This window comes from Drosophila montana, unplaced genomic scaffold (assembly GCF_035044405.1).
Source record: "Drosophila montana isolate Dmon_TW-CO22-7 unplaced genomic scaffold, ASM3504440v1 contig_1408_1, whole genome shotgun sequence".
NCBI classification, from domain to species: Eukaryota; Metazoa; Arthropoda; class Insecta; order Diptera; family Drosophilidae; genus Drosophila; species Drosophila montana.
The window spans coordinates 277,595-283,594 of record NW_026996360.1 but is presented as its reverse complement, the minus strand read 5'-3'; the positions used below and the strand labels follow the sequence as shown (position 1 = coordinate 283,594).

Sequence of the window (6,000 nt, the reverse complement as noted above, 5' to 3'; positions counted from 1 at the left end):
TATTATCCTTATTAATCGGTTTTTATAGGAGCGGAATTAAGTTAGAACATTTATAGTCGGATAAAGTTCTTATAATTTAAAAATATTAATCTCTCTATATATAAAACTGTTTGTCCTGACTGACTGACTGACTTATTGACTGACTGATTGGTGATCAACGCACAGCCCAGGCCGTAAGAGCTAGGAAGCTGAAATTTTCACTGTAGTTACCTTATGTGATGTAGGGAACGTTAAGACAGGGTTTCTGTTTCGTTTTTATGAAAATTTGTTGCTTACCATCCGATCGGCTTCAAAATCATTTTCAAAGATCTTTGTGAAAATTTATTTGATACGGGCCACGGACAAGGCCGGGGTATACCCCCTAGTATATATATTTATATTAAAAATTTTTATTTTATAAACATATATTTTTTCTCAGAAAGAAGCAAGAAAAGCATTTAAGAATAATTTACAAATATTGATTTTAATTGATTAAATTTAAATTAACTATTGATAAAGTTTGTCCCTTGATTATTAGTTCAAGTTAAAGTGTTGAAGGACATTAACTAGATATTTGCCTAACATACCCATTAAACCAAAATGTTCCGGAACATCTTTAATATTAAATCTTGCCTGGCTCATCTCCTTATTATTTTTCGCTTCTCAAAATAAATACATATAAAATATCATCAGCATCAAAGTGTTAAGAGCGGGAAAGCATTCAAATATTCTAGAGGCGCCGCCGTCGCTGTCCGGAGCTCAGGCGTTTGGGGCCTTGGGCCCGGCTCGGGCCATGGTCAGTTGCCGTAGTCCCCCATGTGGCCAGTCGCCGCGTCTTTGTGCTAAATAATGATGGAAACTTAAACGTTGCATGAATGAAGTGAGGGCAAGCAGCAAACTGACAGCAAAACTTTAAGTGAATGTCCTGCATTTTATTTATTTTCCTTTATTTTTTTGTTGTCCTCAGAGAATATGTGAAAGTTGAAATGTTGTTAGAATTAAACTTGCAGAAAAAATAGTAGCAGAAGAAAACATCAGAAGCACAGCGGCAAAAATAAAAAGAACTTTAATAGTTCTTAAGTTTTTTGACGTTCTGTTCGTTGAACCTGTCAATTTGCTGCCTTTCAGAGTTGCCCCATGTGAGTGAGTCTAAATATGTGTGCGCCTGTGTGTGTGTGAGTGTGTATCTATACTTAATGCTAGGCTGGCAACGCTGCACAACGTTAAGTTGGCTGTGGCCAATCGAGTGAGCAACTATGAATGCCCACGATAAAAGCTAATACAATGTAAAAAGAAAACTCCAGATAAAGGAAAATAATAAACCATTAACAATACAAACGTATATTATATTATATTATTATTATATTATGTAATATTTATATTATTTTAGATGTAAAGGTTTTGAAAATGTCAATCTTAAGTATTTTTTTCATGGAACATATTAATATTTTTGATTTACATGTTTAGAATATTTTTGATAATTTTGGCAATTCTTGCAGATTTCTAGAACATTTTTTTCCTTCATCTTTTCGTGTCAGCTTTTTTCTTGCAAATGCAGGGTTTTTTTTTAGATCATGCTGTAGATCCTTTGTTTAGTTTAGCATTATAGACTATTCAGTATGTAAATTTATAGAGTATTGCTATATTCTAGCTACCCAGCTTGCGTTCACGATCACATCAATTGTCCGGCTCTGTTGGATATACTATGTGCTTGCTGCTGCGTGTTTTGGTTTAAATCAACCCGCTCCTTGGCCTCCGCACGTGCCACCGCATTGTCCTGTAGCCGTCTGTCCGGCTGTCCGTGATGGCAGCGCTGGCATTGCTGTTGCTTGTCCAATGTCCTTATTAAAGTCCTGACGGTCCTGCCTCAACTTGTGCTCGTCGTTGCTGCTGCTGCTGTAGCTGTTGTTGTTGTTTTTGTTGGCAATGTCACTCCTGTTGATGCTGTTGCCAACGTACTCGTTATTGTTGTTGTTGTTATTGTTGTTGCTGCTGCTGCTGCTGCTGTAGCCCACTTATCATCCCCGGTGACACTTTATAATTTCTTTACTTTTAGTGATGTCACTATTTATTTCATTTTTCCATCAAAACTTTTAAGTTTTACAATAAATTTTCAGAGGAAATACAAATAGAGTGTCCAGCATACACACACACACACACACGTAAAGGTTGCACCAGGGGGTTTCTGAGGGACACTTTGAGAGCAATGCAGCCGCTGGGCGGTGGTCGGTCCACATTGGACTTCCACTTTTGTAAGTGACGTCCGTGTCACTGTCAGAGTTGCCTCATCCTCACGGACAACCCTTTATCCAATTTTTTTTGTTGCTTTTGTTTTTTTTTCCCCCCAGTTTGCAGAAACTTGACATAAAGTAATGCTCTGTGCATTACGTTTTTTTCTGCTCTTGAATGCGGTCGAACAAAAGTATATAGAAGTTAATATTATATTAACTCGCTTTTAATCATGTTTAAGCTTAAATTAATCTAATGTTAGAAATGGCTTCCTTCAATGAAGTAGCTAATTTATGAGATCTTACATTTGTCGGGAATATAAAAAAATAAATAATTAAAAATTAAATTACCAAAGGACTTTGAGTTAAAAAAAAAAATAGTAAGCGAAGAAATAATGATTATTTTTATTAAAATCTTTTATGGGAATCAATGACTGACATTCTAGGTTATATAGATCTCTTCCTCTCTAATTGTACAATTATTTGTATAAAAAAATTACTTTTAGATTATTAGCCGAGATTGGTTGACTTGCCAATAAAATTTCCATGTCTCTACCAGACTAACACGTTATATTCAACTACGTCTTTCAAGAACCGTTCCGAGTCATCTGCAATGATAACCACAAGCACTACAGAGTATTTTGCTCGGAGTCTTCTCTATCTAAAAGTCTTCTATTCTAAATTATTTATCTAGTAGACAGTCTTAGTCTAAAGTTTTAGTTTGCATTCGACTGTATACGACAGCGCCCCTTGATTTCGGTTTCATTTTGAATTCCAAAAAAAAGCCTATAAATATATAGACTTATGAAAACACTTCAGTCATGCCACATCTTTTTATAAAAGAGCATGATGTCTAAATAAATAACCTAATAGGCTTATAGGCATTTAGTAAATTCATCTACCAAGGACTCATTTTTTCTTCCTTGATAAAAGACCCAATTTATCCGGGGCTAAACACTTTTAGTATTAATATTTCAGACTCTATAGGGTGTACTAGGGTATTCTCTTCTGATGATTACATCAATTTGGCATCTACCTCAACTTTCAATGTCCAGATGTGGCAAAAATGCGCTTTCAGCTGGCACTTTGGCTCATCTCATTATTACTTTAATATGCAATATGCAGCCGTGGCGGTACGTGGAGCGTGGCGCAGGGTTACGAAAGGAGTCTATGAGTGGGGCCATGTGCATATAAAAGTTTTAAAGAACTCACATTATGTGCCCGATACCAAAACATTTTGCACTTGATGGTCGCCTCGTTGCCTGATGCCTGTTGCCTGATGTCGGCTGGCAGCTCCCTGTGCTGTGCCTTCCCATCCTGTCCAGGATACACCCTGTCCTGCTGCTAGTGCTGGTGCTGGTGCTGCTCAGTGTCCACATGACTTTGTTTGAAGTAACTTTTGCTGGCATCAAGTAAACAATTTACGACAACGCTGATGATGACGTCGACTGGGCGCTGATGATGCCAAAGGGGCAGCTAGAGTGGGGCCAGGTTGGAGTAGGGTGGACCAAGACACAGCTGTGCGTTTCAGTGTCCGCTGCACTTAACGCTGGCTTTGGGAGGCAGCTGGCAAACACTTTCCATGCTTTTGTCTGTTGCATTGGAAACTATTTGAAATCCTGCGGCGCTTTGTGCAAAAGCGGATTCGTTTCAACGCCCGCGCTAGTCCCCGTGGGCGTTCAGCAAGCATAAAAGTCAAATGCACTTGCCACGCCTCAACTCCCCCAGCGCCCAGCGCCCTCTGCTGCTGTTGCTGCTGCTGCTCGTGTTGATGATGCTGAGGGAATCATTTTTCAACACTTCATGCATTGCCGACATAATGAAGTGGCCGCCAGCCGCCACTCGCCATCAGCCTGCATTTAGCCACAATATCCCTTTACGCGCATTTGTTTCTCTCATCGGCATACCCTTGCCGAGGGTATTACAATTCTATAACGCATATAAAATGTCTTCCGACAAAGTATGTAAATTCTGGACCAGTATCCAACGGCCGTGTCTAAGTTTAGTCCTATTGCAGGGAAAACATATGTCGGGTTTAACCGGATCGAAACCCTCTATTTAAGTCAAAAATTAAGTTCTTGTATGAAAAACCATTATTTCTACAGTTGTGAGTTCCTTACATATGAGCTAAATCTTGTCAACATCGGACTACTATATCATATAGCTCTACAGGAAAAATTTTGTATAAAAAAGTTTCTGCAATTAAAAAAATCATGACCAAATGTGTTCCCAAAATATCTGCCCGGCTCTTTCCCATTAGATAACGATATTATACAGCTCCTGTAGAATCAATCGGTCGGAAATAAGACTTTCGTATCAAGGCACTTCTTCAAGGGTATTCAATACTTTGGCATTCCGAAACTAGCTATTCCTTAATGTTTACTCTTCTTCTTTTTGTGGCGCTCTTTGTCGACTTTTATTATTTCACTTGGCGTTTGCTTTTTATTCAGAGCTGCATTTTTATTTCTCATCCTCAGTCGCTGTGTGTTGGCGGCCATCAGAGGCGATAGATCATTGCGGTCGGCCGAGCAGCAGTCGACGCCGCCGACGCCGCCGTCCGGGTTATGTCCTGCTCCATTTGTCCGACATAATGAAGAGTCCGAGTCCTAACCCTGGCAGCAAACAGCTGAGGCTGAAGCGGCAGCTCATTCAAAATGGCATTTTCTCTCGAGCTTTTCATGCTGTCTACTTCGTTTTTTTTTTTTGGGCGCTGGCACAATTTTTACATCTGTTTTGTATTTATTTAGGTTAATCCTTTGGTGTTGCTTCCTTTTTGCCCACAAATCCTGCTTTTATTTCAATATTTGTGCGCCGTCTTTGTGCAATTTTATGAGTGGACTTTGCTGTTGAAATCCTTGAGCCTTTGTGTAATGCAATGTACATAACTCAGAACTTGCATCCATTACATTAGTAAACATTACCCAATCATATCAAAGCCCCTCCACTACTTCCGCCCACAACTTATAAATACTGCATACGCATAAAGTAACGAAACTTTTATTGAAGAATATTATTTTCTCTTTAATAACGCAATGAAATGCAACTTTTAACTAATTGCTGAACTACAATTTGGAGGCATTTAAAGTTGAAAGGCTTTTAATTAAACATAGTAGGATACCTTAGGATAAGTAGGATAGGGTAGGTAAATTATCAGTTTCATGATTTATCTTATAAATAGTATTCGCTCTTAGACAGCACTTGATTTTAAATAATATTAAATCGTTTTTATTTAAATTTAATGGCAAAGTTTAAAGATGATGCGATAAAAGAATTTATCCTCCCCCATAACTCGGTCAAATCTCATAAGGTTTGGCTTTCTTTTCATGGTTTGGCCTCTAGATCAATTTGGCATCTAAATCTGGCAACATTATTTCTGGTCAAAATTCATGTGATAATGATACCCTCAAATATCCTATATAGACAGTGGTCAAAATTTCGCACCCCCATTACGCGGTTAAATCTCATCCGAATTTCACGAGGCTTAGGTTTTCATTCGTGGTTTGGCCTCTAGATCAATTTGGCATCTAAGTATGGCAACATTGTCCTTGTTTTAGGTTTGTCCGATTTACTTAAACTTATATTCAAGCTCTACATAAGAACTAAATGAATCCGTGATTCAGTGATTTGGGAAATTTCGCCCGCAACAGTTGTAAATTGGCTTACCGTCCGATCGGTTTAAAACTAATTTTCAAAGATCTTTGAGAATTTTTTTCCAACGTACCACGGGCAAGGCCGGGGTATACCCCAGTAGCTAGTTTATTATATATTTTTATATATTTATTTTTATTACAAA

At 38.2% G+C, this 6,000-nt stretch overlaps 1 long non-coding RNA gene across 1 annotated transcript; it reads right to left on the bottom strand.

Annotated features, from left to right (window-relative positions):
- Positions 1-444: 444 nt before the first annotated feature.
- On the bottom strand, positions 445-1,120 carry LOC135428505 (uncharacterized). The gene is made up of 2 exons (XR_010436262.1): positions 883-1,120; positions 445-821 (listed from the first exon to the last, which is right to left on the bottom strand). It is a non-coding gene; the product is annotated as an uncharacterized LOC135428505 (long non-coding RNA).
- Positions 1,121-6,000: the final 4,880 nt, after the last annotated feature.